Source organism: Trachemys scripta, chromosome 8 (genome assembly GCF_013100865.1).
Source record: "Trachemys scripta elegans isolate TJP31775 chromosome 8, CAS_Tse_1.0, whole genome shotgun sequence".
In the NCBI taxonomy this organism is placed as follows: Eukaryota; Metazoa; Chordata; order Testudines; family Emydidae; genus Trachemys; species Trachemys scripta.
In genome coordinates this window covers 73,905,982-73,919,894 of record NC_048305.1, presented here as the reverse complement: position 1 = coordinate 73,919,894, position 13,913 = coordinate 73,905,982, and the positions used below count along the sequence as shown (strand labels likewise).

At 39.3% G+C, this 13,913-nt stretch overlaps 1 long non-coding RNA gene across 1 annotated transcript in view; it reads right to left on the bottom strand.

Annotated features, from left to right (window-relative positions):
- The window catches only part of LOC117881703, a 50,753-nt gene that overhangs the window by 33,958 nt on the left and 2,882 nt on the right, over positions 1-13,913 (bottom strand). The window lies entirely within an intron of this gene.

The window sequence follows — 13,913 nt, the reverse complement described above, 5'->3', positions numbered from 1 at the left end:
CCAGACAGTTCACGTCCATATCCTCCTCCTTCCTCTAACAGGTGCTTTCGGTAGGTCAGAAAACACCACTTAAATATCCACCACTGTCTCATGGATACTCTGCCCATTTCCCGAAATGGGAGTGAAAACAAGTTCTTCAAATGGTGACTCTGCCATCTTGGTGGCTCTACTTGATGGGAGTGTGCAGACCCAAAAGATGGCTCAGCAGGATGTTTTGGCAGGCTGTGACAGCTTCCTGTAACATGTGGGTTGGATATTTTTCCATAGTGCACCACAAACAAAGGGCTAGAGCATCTACAGTTGGGGAGGGTGCTACAAAGCCTGGGATAGGGTAGTTTGATTTGGGTCTGTGTAATGCAGTGTAAATGCCTGAGCACAGGTGTGAGACCAGGCTGCAGAAATTCTCAATCTGGGGTCTATGCTCAGTGTGCACGCTCAAGCTCAGGCTCACAACATTGAGCCTGGGCTTACATTGCAGTATAGACATACCCAAAATGGTCCCTGAGGAGCTTTTCCTGCACACACTTTCACAATCAATATGTAGAATCTTGATATAGAAGACTTAAAATATTTGCTTTATTTTTCGGTCTACAATTTGCTTATATTTCCTAGAAAAAACAAATTGGCTAAATCTGTTTGCAGTAGAACACTATCTTCATAATATAACATAAGAAATATGAACACATTTTTTGAACTTCCATATTTAACAATCATTGTCTTGTATATCAAAAGGTTGCTATGGCATCAGATGTCTTGCTCCTAGCACATCTCCATTCATTAATGTAGATTAATGGAGTTAGTCATGTATAATATTCTGTGCTTAAATAACTTGGGGTTTGTTTTTTTTTGCCTTTTGTTCTGTGAATAGCATGTGGAATAGATGTAATATGATGTGGGAGGATGTTAACAGTAAATGTTGAAACACAAGTTCTCTTGCATTGATGTCCTATTTTCTGACTCTTTTTTGCATTTTTGAATGGTCACTTTCAAAACAATTGGATGTGTCGTGGCATATTTGATTGTACTGTTATATCCTACTTATAATTATGTATACTACACATAGAGAGTAGAGAATTTGTTTCAAAATGTTTATTGAAGGAAAAGATTTTCTGCCTGATGTGTGTGTTATAATAGATTTTCAATTGGGTTAGGAGCCAGAGTTTCATAGCCTTATGTCAGAGAGCTTCTTAATGGATATCTGTATCCTACTTTAAAGTGGTAAGAATTCCATAATAGTTTTTCTTTCCTAGTCTAATTTTAAGTTATGCATGTGGATCATACTGTGTCTTTACAAATATATGCCCATACAAAGGAATTCAGTAAGTTCTCAGCCTAATTTCTAAACTATAATGTACTATATCTTTATAGCAAAAAATATTCCATTGGCAGAGAGATGAGACAAGCTGACCTTAGTTCTTAACAATCTCTAATTTCTGTAAGATTTTTTTAAAATCTATTAAAAATTGCTCTAAATCTAAGGTCTTCTTCTTCTTCTTCTTCTTTGGCTATCCCTCAATGCGAGGATGATGTCTGCCAAGGGGGTTGATTGGTGAGTTTTTAAGTGGCTGAGGAGCCCAATTCTTGCCCTGCAGATTTTCCCACAGAAGTGACAGGAGTAATCTTGGAGGAGACATAGTTGTTGGCTGGAGTGTTGTGCCTTTTCTTTCCTCCTTTGTCGCTTCTCTGTCTCATTAGCACATCTGTCCTCCTCAAAGTGAGCTGTGGCTTGGTGTATGGTGTAGCACCACTGTGTTCTGTTCCGTGCCAAGTCCTCCCAGTTTGTTGGGTTGATGCCTCCCTTTTTAACTTGTACTTTCAGTATGTCTTTGAAACGCTTCTGTTGCTCTCCACGAGCCCTTCTTCCCTGACTTAATTGAGAGAAAAGTACTTGCTTCAGAAGGTGAGTGTCAGGCATACAGTCTTCCCAGCTGATCCTGAGAATCCTCCTGAGGTAGCGCTGCTGAAACCACTCCAGCCTCTTGAGATGTCATCTGTAGGTTACCCAGGTCTCTCACCCAAAGAGAAGGGTGGGGATGACAACTGCCTTGTAAACCAAGATCTTGGTACCTGTTTGTAGATCCCTATCATTGAAGACTTGTTTGAGTAGTCTTCCAAAAGATGTGTTGGCACAGCAGATCCTGTATTCAATTTCTGTGTCAATGTTGGCTGTTTGGGAGAGGTGGCTGCCAAGGTACGGAAAATGGTCCACATTTTCCAGGGGTTCTCCACTGATGGTTTACAGTGACAATGTTTAAATAAAAATACTTCTAGATTTATTTTGAAAATAAATTGAAGAGGGTTTTCTAGTATTAAAAGCTACTGTAATCAGCAAAAACAAACAAACAAAACCTCTTACACAAGTAACAAACATGAGTGCAACACTATTGTAAAAAGGGAGTGAAGGGGTCCAAGGCATAAGAATCCAGGAGTCTATATATGTTCTTAGTAAGACGTTTATAGAATGGCAAATAGCAGGGAAGGGATATATCCCTCTTATCCTCAAACCTCATGGATGACAAAAAGAATTATACTTGAATTGTGTGGGGTCTTTTTAGAATGTAAACACAGTCTCTTGATATACACTATGTATGATGAATTACCAGTCACTGACGGACATATGGAAGGGGTTTTTGTCATGACTATTGATCAGTTTGTAGGTTGTCAATGAAAAATGATTAATCAAAAAATCTATAAGGTTTTCTATTGTTTTTCCTGCTTCATGTTCAAAAAAAGAAGGGTCACTTCAAGATGATTTCAAGTGTGGCCATGTTTATCACGGAGAAAAAATATGTCGGAAACATACTTTTGAAGGGGAATTGTCAAGATTCTGGACCTAAAAAGGCCTGTTCTACAGCTTCATCAACTTACAACAAAGGATGAAGAAGCATTCCTTGTTCCTAACACATTATAATACAACCTATGTATTATATCAAATAATTAATAAACGGAGAAAGAACTAGTGGGATCCTGATGTCAATAAACTGGAAATGGTGGATCTACATGAACTTTAACATTCACCCAACAATGAGCGAAATCTGTCACTGCCTGATTCAATTTCAAGTTTCTCTGTGCAGAGAAGTGGTGTGCCACTCGGCGCCATGTAGAGCTCCAGGGACATACATATCTGTATGACATAATACCAGCAGAGACATGGTGGGTGAGGTAATAAGTTTGATTGAACCAATTTCTGTTGGTGCGAGAGACAAACTATCAAGCTTACATCAGAGCTTGAAATAAAGATATTACCTCACCCACCTTGTCTTTCTCATTTTCTGGGACTGACATGGTTAAAACAACATTGTATAACATCAGCACACAGATTACACAGGATGTTTTGGGGTTTTAAAAAAAAGTGTCGTAATCAGAAACCTCCACTAGCCACCTCCTTACTCTCTACATTTTACCCTGAAATTTGTTGTTTGTTTGTTTTTAATAGCAAAAGGGAAGGCATGCTGCAGCCAGTGATGAACTGAAGGTAGCTATAGAGCAACTGATTTTAGGAAACAAAATTATTCACATGCCTGGCTGATCCGACGTCAGTGTCATAGTGTGATGCCTGACACCCAGGAGTATAATAGTAAATGTCTACTTAAAAACAGGGCCGGCTCTAGGATTTTTGCCGCCCCAAGCAAAATCAATTTTGGCTCCCCCGCCCCGTTTTTTTCTTACCCTACCCCCTGGCCCCGCCTCAACTCCACCCCTTCCCAAAATCCCCAGCCCTGCCTCCTCCCCCGAGGCTCTCAAGCCTAGGAGGGAGGGTGAGCAGCGACGCGCGAAACAGCTGCGGCCGCTTGGGATCTCCCCCTCCCTCCCAGGTTTGAGAGCCTGGGAGGGAGGGCGAGTGGTGATGTGCGAGCGGCGGCAGCAGCGGAGGTGAGCTAAGGTGGCCGGAGCACATTTTTAGGGGCGGCATTCTGGCACCGGCCATGCCACCCCTAAAAATGTGCCGCCTCAAGCACCAGCTTGTTTTGCTGGTGCCTAGAGCCGGCCCTGATTAAAAATAGTTCATTTTTTCTCTTCATAAAGGAAATGCCTGTGAACAAAATTTTTTGAACTCAGTATAATTCAGTCCTTACTGTCTCAATGTGAACTGTATTATAATTCAATATACATTAGTGCTATATGCTGCTGCCTGGAAAGTGAAATCTAAAACATGGACACAAACAAAATCCTTTGTAGTATATTATCCTCGTGTAGGCTTTGATTGTCAAATATTGTACTGGTTTTGTAACACACTTTTTTGAGCATCTGAAATATTAGAGCTCTGAGGACTTTCTCCTAACTGAATCAAGTTGCATGAGGATTGTTTTTTAAAGTTTGCAAGTTAGTATTTTATATAGTGTGATGGGCATAAAGGCAACTTCTGAATGTAATGAAGAATTTATTTTAAAGTTAATTACTATTTTAATTTATCCTGAATTTGTAACTGAAAGCAATTGGCACACTGAAAAAAAAAAAGATTTTGGCTACTAATGAACTCTGGCATAAATATATATTGCATATGTGTAGTATACGTATATTCAAATTCCCTAACAAATATATTTATACATATACACCATTAATGTTCACAGATCTTTATCCCAAATACCTATTTACAATTATTAACATTTAAACTAACCAAATACAAAACTGATTTTACAGATTGTTTAAAAAAAAAAAAAGTTGCAATTTGGACAACTGCAGTTGAGTCCTTAAAGGCCTTACATAGGTCTTTGTCTAAACACAAACTTGGTAAATACAGTATGAAATGCCTTATATGTAGAGTGAAGTTAAAAATTAAATTTTGCTACGTTGACTGCCATTAATTCATTACAGTTTTGTTTGAAGTAAAATTAATATTGCAGCATTGCCTGAGAAGATCACGGTAACATTATTAATTGCAAACTGTAATGTATCTTGTTTGTATGGCAACCATTGTAGTGTTCAAGAATTTAGGAAGGCAGTGGTAATACTGTGGCTTGATTATAAAAGTCATACATTGTAATAAGATGAATATGTGAATGATTAAATGTTATGGGTTTTGCTTGTAGAATAATTATATGAACAATATGTTTGTATTTCACTGGGATTGTAAGTATTTCTACATTTTAGTTGAACAGCCTTGCAGTTTGTATAAATTGATGTAAACTGACTTTGTAGGCTGAAATTGACGTAGGCAATAATGTCAATAAGCAATAAGTTGCATGTTGTACACAAGAAACTGGTACTTCATAATAAAGGAAGAGAATGCAGCTTTAACTTGTGGGATTCTTTCTTTTAAAATGATAGTGTGCTGTGATTAGTAAAATAACTGCCTCATGGATTGGGATTTTTGTGCTCCTTTCAGAAAGACTTGTTTTTGTACAGTAGCTAGAAACTGTGCATGTTATACACCATTCATAAAATATAGATCTGTGCTATGGAAGAACATAGCCAGAATTTTGTTGTGATGGCTAAGTTTTAAGGTTATGTTTTAAGGCTGCATATGTATGCAAGATATCACTGAGGGAAAGAGTTTAGAAGGATTCAAAGAAATTTTACACTCTTATATGGATATTGAGGATGCCCACAATTACATCAGATAGGATAAATATATCACATGCTTCAGAACATAAGTACTAAATCACAGGGGTTAAGAAAAATGGCAACTAGGCAGATCATTCCAAATGTGATTTGTTGCATCTTCCTTTTGGAGGCAGTTGGACTAGACAGACCACTGTTATGATCCAGTGTGATAATGTATGTTCTTACATTCTGTTCATATGCAGTTACGTGCACACTGCCAGTTATCTTGATAATGAAGATGATTGTTCTAACAATCATAAAGTGACTGTGTGTATGTATTGTATCAAAGTAAGATTTTTTTAATAGTAAATGGATATAATAGGTAGGAAGCTAAATCCCTGGAGAGTTAATTTCTTTAGATGCCTACATATAATACTCTCAACGGAAGTGTTGAGAGTCTCTGGGTTAGGCTAAAAGGGGTAAAAAACAAGGGTGATGTCATGCTAGGAGTCTACTACAGGCCACCTAACCAGGTGGAAGAGGTGGATGAGGCTTTTTTCAAGCAACTAACAAAATCATCCAAAGCCCAAGATTTGGTGGTGATGGGGGACTTCAACTATCCAGATATATGTTGGGAAAATAACATAGCGGGGCACAGACTATCCAACAAATTCTTGGACTGCATTGGAGACAACTTTTTATTTCAGAAGGTTGAAAAAGCTACTAGGGGGGAAGCTGTTCTAGATTTGATTTTAACAAATAGGGAGGAACTCGTTGAGAATGTGAAAGTAGAAGGCAGCCTGGGTGAAAGTGATCATGAAATCATAGAGTTTGCAATTCTAAGGAAGGGTAGAAGGGAGAACAGCAAAATAGAGACAATGGATTTCAGGAAGGCAGATTTTGGGAAGCTCAGAGAGCTGATAGGTAAGGTCCCATGGGAATCAAGACTGAGGGGAAAAACAACTGAGGAGAGTTGGCAGTTTTTCAAAGGGACACTATTAAGGGCCCAAAAGCAAGCTATTCTGCTGGTTAGGAAAGATAGAAAATGTGGCAAAAGACCACCTTGGCTTAACCACGAGATCTTGCATGATCTAAAAAATAAAAAGGAGTCATATAAAAAATGGAAACTAAGACAGATATCAAAGGATGAATATAGGCAAACAACACAGGAATGCAGGGGCAAGATTAGAAAGGCAAAGGCACAAAATGAGCTCAAACTAGCTACGGGAATAAAAGGAAACAAGAAGACTTTTTATCAATACATTAGAAGCAAGAGGAAGACCAAAGACAGGGTAGGTCCACTGCTTAGTGAAGAGGGAGAAACAGTAACAGGAAACTTGGAAATGGCAGAGATGCTTAATGACTTCTTTGTTTCGGTCTTCACCGAGAAGTCTGAAGGAATGCCTAACATAGTGAATACTAATGGGAAGGGGGTAGGTTTAGCGGATAAAATAAAAAAAGAACAAGTTAAAAATCACTTAGAAAAGTTAGATGCTTGCAAGTCACCCGGGCCTGATGAAATGCATCCTAGAATACTCAAGGAGCTAATAGAGGAGGTATCTGAGCCTCTAGCTATTATCTTTGGAAAGTCATGGGAGACGGGAGAGATTCCAGAAGACTGGAAAAGGGCAAATATAGTGCCCATCTATAAAAAGGGAAATAAAAACAACCCAGGAAACTACAGACCAGTTAGTTTAACTTCTGTGCCAGGGAAGATAATGGAGCAAGTAATTAAGGAAATCATCTGCAAACACTTGGAAGGTGGTAAGGTGATAGGGAACAGCCAGCATGGATTTGTGAAGAACAAATCATGTCAAACCAATCTGATAGCTTTCTTTGATAGGATAACGAGCCTTGTGGATAAGGGTGAAGCGGTGGATGTGGTATACCTAGACTTTAGTAAGGCATTTGATACGGTCTCGCATGATATTCTTATCGATAAACTAGGCAAATACAATTTAGATGGGGCTACTATAAGGTGGGTGCATAACTGGCTGGATAACCGTACTCAGAGAGTTGTTATTAATGGTTCCCAATCCTGCTGGAAAGGTGTAACGAGTGGGGTACCGCAGGGGTCTGTTTTGGGACCGGCTCTGTTCAATATCTTCATCAACGACTTAGATATTGGCATAGAAAGTACGCTTATTAAGTTTGCGGATGATACCAAACTGGGAGGGATTGCAACTACTTTGGAGGGCAGGGTCATAATTCAAAATGATCTGGACAAATTGGAGAAATGGTCTGAGTTAAACAGGATGAAGTTTAACAAAGACAAATGCAAAGTGCTCCACTTAGGAAGGAAAAATCAATTTCACACATACAGAATGGGAAAGGACTGTCTAGGAAGGAGTACGGCAGAAAGGGATCTGGGGGTTATAGTGGACCACAAGCTAAATATGAGTCAACAGTGTGATGCTGTTGCAAAAAAAGCAAACATGATTCTGGGATGTATTAACAGGTGTGTTGTGAGCAAGACACGAGAAGTCATTCTTCCGCTCTACTCTGCTCTGGTTAGGCCTCAGCTGGAGTATTGTGTCCAGTTCTGGGCGCCGCATTTTAAAAAAGATGTGGAGAAATTGGAAAGGGTCCAAAGAAGAGCAACAAGAATGATTAAAGGTCTTGAGAACATGACCTATGAAGGAAGGCTGAAAGAATTGGGTTTGTTTAGTTTGGAAAAGAGAAGACTGAGAGGGGACATGATAGCAGTTTTCAGGTATCTAAAAGGGTGTCATAAGGTGGAGGGAGAGAACTTGTTCACCTTAGCCTCTAAGAATAGAACCAGAAACAATGGGTTTAAACTGCAGCAAGGGAGGTCTAGGTTGGACATTAGGAAAAAGTTCCTAACTGTCAGGGTGGTTAAACACTGGAACAAATTGCCTAGGGAGGTTGTGGAATCTCCATCTCTGGAGATATTTAAGAGTAGGTTAGATAAATGTCTATCAGGGATGGTCTAGACAGTATTTGGTCCTGCCATGCGGGCAGGGGACTGGACTCGATGACCTCTCGAGGTCCCTTCCAGTCCTATAATCTATGAATCTATGTATAAATAAACTGAATAATTGGATTTCAGTTGGGCAAAAACCAATTAACTACTGCCTTTGCCGTTCCCAGCAAACACCAGCCTTAATTTAGGCCATGCACCTCACTCCAGTCTTTTTTCACATCTCCTGGAGCTCCTACTATTATAATCTCCTCTTGACTTGAGAGATTACTTAAAGGCTCCTCACTCTTGCTTTCAGGCCTCAGGTATTGTCTCGCAAGTACTAGACAACTGTTTTGCCACCTCTTCCATCCCCATCTTCTCCACACCTCCATCTTTCTAAGCTTAATTGTGGTTTTGAGATCCACAGCTTCTCCAAAACCTGTATCTAGTAGAGGTCTGATTAGAAATGCTGCAAAAGTGAAGAGCAGCATGTAAGAGCAGCATGAACATTTTTCAGACTGCCCAGGAATGGGGAGAGCCTGCCAAAGGAGTAGCTATAGTTCAAAGCAAATATAGCACTTTAAGGTTGGGGAAGAACGTGAGGGGAGAGACAGGGAAATTAAGTTGACTTCAGGAGGCTGTACTGAAGCTTCAAATAGTGAGGTGGTGGTAATTTTTAAAACATGAGCATGTGAGGATTCCTTCTTATGATTAAAATCCACCTGGATAGAGAGATTTACACACAGTGATATTTACTGGTGGATGAAAAGACTCCTGTCTCCACAAACCCCCAGGATCAAATTGAATCCAAGGAATATGGCATCTAGTAGAATGCCATATGGTCAGGCGATTATAGGCCTAGAACAACTCCAAACCTGGCAGCACAACTGCTTGGGCAGCTTCTAAAGTGCCAGAAATACTAATTTTTGGAAAAGTAAAAGTAAAAAATCAAGTGTATCAATTTGTACCATCTTATGCCAGCTTCTTCAACTACACTACACTGAACTTAGAAATTGCATTATTGTATATTGTGTGGTTGCCATTAAAAAGACCAAAAATTGAATTTATTTATTGAAATTCTCTGTTTAGGATGCTTATCTGAGATTCTACATCTTGATTATGCTGTACTTCCAGTGGCAGTTTAGGTTTAACTGCAATACAAAATAATTTAAGTTGTACTTAACTTGAGTGTATAGATTGATCATGTTGAGACTACATAAATGCCACCTAAAGTGTGCAAGAACAAGCAAATACATACTTATAGATACTGTTTAAAGCTTGCGTCTGATGAAGTGGGCATTCACCCACGAAAGCTTATGCTCCAATACTTCTGTTAGTCTTAAAGGTGCCACAGGACCCTCTGTTGCTTTTTACAGATTCAGACTAACACGACTACCCCTCTGATACTTGTTTAAAGCTAGTGAGCATGAGGGAAAAGGAAAAGAGATCCAAGAGTAGGGATTCTGCTGCCTTAGGTGAACATCATCAGTGCCTGTTAGTCCACAGTTACCCATGCAATCAGTTACTGAACATTTTGAAAGACCTGTGTGCCTATTTTGGTCTTTGTCCAAAGTCCATTGAAGCCAATGGGAACCAGAGGACATTTAATCAGGCACTTTGCCTGTATTGTCCACGCAGTGTGCAGAGGCGGTCAAAAAAGCAAACAGGATATTAGGAATCATTAAAAAGGGCATAGAGAATAAGACTGAGAATATATTATTGCCCTTATATAAATCGATGGTACGCCCACATCTCCAACACTGCGTACAGATGTGGTCTCCTCATCTCAAAAAAGATATACTGGCACTAGAAAAGGTTCAGAAAAGAGCAACTAAAATGATTAGGGGTTTGGAACGGGTCCCATATGAGGAGAGATTAAAGCGGCTAGGACTCTTCAGCTTGGAAAAGAGGAGACTAAGGGGGGATATGATAGAGGTATATAAAATCATGAGTAATGTGGAGGAAGTGGATAAGGAAAAGTTATTTACTTATTCCCATAATACAAGAACTAGGGGTCATCAAATGAAATTAATAGGCAGCAGGTTTAAAACAAATAAAAGGAAGTTCTTCTTCACGCAGCACACAGTCAACTTGTGGAACTCCTTACCTGAGGAGGTTGTGAAGGCTAGGACTATAACAGAGTTTAAAAGAGAACTGGAGTAATTCATGGTGGTTAAGTCCATTAATGGCTATGAGCCAGGACAGGTAAGGAATGGTGTCCCTAGCCTCTGTCTGTCAGAGGGTGGAGATGAATGGCAGGAGAGAGATCACTTGATCATTGCCTGTTATGTTCACTCCCTATGGGGCACCTGGCATTGGCCACTGTCGGTAGACAGGATACTGGGCTAGATGGACCTTTGGTCTGACCCGGTACGGCCTTTCTTATGTTCTTATGCTCACAAGAAGCTCTTATTACTAAATGCAACATAAAGAGAGGAGAGCCAAATGTTTGCCTTCTTGTTTAACAGTGCTTATACAGCTGCTAAATATAAATGTAGTCAAAGCTTTTGGCAATACTCTGCAGCTTGCACTCACAAAATTCTGGGCACATTTGATCTAACTATAACCCTGTGAGTGAAAGACTCTATAGAGGCAAATGTAAATTCTTTCAGCGAAATGTCTTTAGAAATCCATGTAGAAAGTTATTGGGCTTGCTGGTGGATCCACTGACAGGTCAGTAACTGAGTGAGAGTCAGTAGTATTCATCCAATTTCTGCATGAAGGGAAACCTTATGCTCTCTTTGCTGACATAATATAGTTGGAATTTGAAACAGCTGATGGTAGTGCATAAGGAATAAAAACTGATTTGGGATTACTGCAGAAAAGCTCAAATCAAAACTGGCCTGTCTGCCTGATTTAAGATGGTACGGCAGTAAATATGAGCTATTCTAGTAGTATGCAGCCAAAGATAGACAAGACACTTCTCATGGTGGTATTTGTGCAGTACACAAACCACAACCTTGAGTTTGCTTATTTGCATCTCAAAATAGATGATTTCTTTCTTAAAAACGGTTGAGTTTATTTTGAAAGATGTTTTCAATTTTTTGGCAACTTCAAGCCCTTGCTGATGCCTCTGAGGTGGCTAAGAGCTATGTATTCATGATATACTCTGGGCTTGTTTGTCAGGACTGAAGGCAATGATCAAAATTATCATATGGCTGTTGCCCATGTGGGGATTTGTAGAAATTGACTCAGAGTCTGATGTAGCGTGAACAATAGGCATTCTTAAGGAGATCAAGAGAAGCAAATTTGTGGGCACACTGTTTGTTGTTTTTAAGATGGGCTTAATCACCATTATGACTGAAATCTCCCTCTCACTTTTTAAAGAGAAGATCTGTTTGAGGTTTTGCAAAAGCTAGAAAGTGCTATACTGGAATTCAGTAATGAAAGACAGACTTGGCCCTTATAGCTGAAATACACTTAAGGATAGCAAATTTCTAGGGTTAACTGTTTCTGTATCTTTAGAGGTAAAGCTGCAGAAAAATCAGATACGTATGCTTAAAGCTGCCATTGAAATAATGGATGCCAGATTTACCAAGCAACGGTAGCAAGCATTCACATGATTTCAGTGCTTTAACTCCACATGGGCCTCATGGGGAGGAAATGATCTATTGGGATTGCTAGAGCACTTCATACAGGTATTCACTGAGGCGGAAAAGGAGAGTGCCCTACTCTAAAATTTCATTTTAAATACCATGAACTTCACAACAAATGACAATGCATTTGCCTGTCTAACAAAGCTTTTGGAGGGAGATTTTCAAAGGCACAAATGGGAGTAAGGCACCTAACTGTCCTTTGTGCCTTTAAAAATCTCCCCTGTAACCACCAGGATACTTGAGATTTAGGGTCTATTGCTGTTACAGGAAATTTTGTCCTTCAGTGGTAGAACATGGGTTTGCTACAGTTAACTTAAGTCAAGCCTATTTTCATATATGTAGCAAGGCACACTCCAAGACTTGATGCAGATAATAAAGGCCAAAGTAATAGCGTTCTAGTCCCATCAGTCTGTTCTCTGCTGGTATTAAGAGTGACTTAGAAATGGACAGATTTATGGTAAATAAGGATGCTTATGGAAGTGGAGAGGAGCATGAAGGTCTGATTCTCTTGTTTCAAAGCCTGTGTAGTGGAGTATTTTAGGTTAGCTCCCCTTGCTTATCCTACGGGATTAGAGCTTTTATTAATTTTTTTTAATAAAAGAACACCATCAACTTAAAAATCACACTTCTGTCTGAAATTTGTAATACCCAAGATTTCTATAACTAAGATTAGAGGGAAATGATTTTTCAGTTTCTTTACTTTGTTTACTTGACAGCACTTTTTGTACAGACAGTTTAATTGTTTTAATGATAGTCTGTTTTCACCTTGGTGTATTTGTAGCTCTTCCTCACAGCAAAAAAGATGAGACTTTTTCTTTTATATATATTTTAAAAAGTGATTAAAATGGCAACAATTGGTAAGGGAACTTGGGTAGGTATAACACCTGACACTCTTTTTAACTCAATTTTTGAAACTGTCCACATTTCAAATTGTGGCAGTGTTCTTTTAATGAGAAGTTCTAATCTGGCAAGGTTAGTACTGGAACTTGATCTTCTTATAAACAAACTGCTTTTAATTTTAATGGGTTTATTGGACAGTTACTCCTACCAAAAATGGGAGATCATGAAACATATTTGTAATTTGAATATGTAAAGCATGTTTCTTGACTTTCTCCTGTTGCATCTAGCAGTATATTGACCATTTTCCTTGGTAAGTTCATTGGTGGTTTTATAGTCTCATTAGTTTTATATCCCTCTCTTCCTGCTCCATTTATTTGCATATCTTGGTTTTACCATATACAGGAATAAAATTGGGGTGGGGGGGGAGGGGGAAGAGGTAGTAGTAGTCTTTCAAGCTCTATCTTCAAAATAATCACCTATGTGAGACACTAAATTGCAATGCTACTCACAGTTGCTTATAATCATGCTTCCTTTGTGAACTCCACTGTGCTCATTGAGCTTGGGTCACCCCTTGGTGAGGCTTGAATATGCCTATAGGATTTGATGGCTCCCTCAGTTTACCCCTTTCATGGATGTGTGGGGGGGGGGCACCTGCTTGTGACACCAAATTGAGATATCTCTTGCAGTAAATTGTGCAGATCTGTAATCCTCCCGCTCCTTTCTTACATGAGCAAGAAAATAGTTAACAATGTTGACATTTAAATGATCATCTCAGGAATCTGAGGCAATGTCTATAGTAGGAGTGCTTTCCTGAAGTAGGAATACTACGCTATACCAGCAAAGCACTCTTACAGTAGGCGCAGCTATACAGGCAAAGCTGCAGTTTGTACTGGAATAGTGAAACTGCTCCCTACAAACAAAACAAACTGTACTGCTAAAAGCAAATTTTATTGGTATAACTGCACCTGCACTAGGGGCTTCTGCTGTCATGGCTATATGTCAATCAGGGATCACACCTGTTCACACCCCTTGACCAATATAACTATGCCAACAGAAGTTACTCCTGGGGG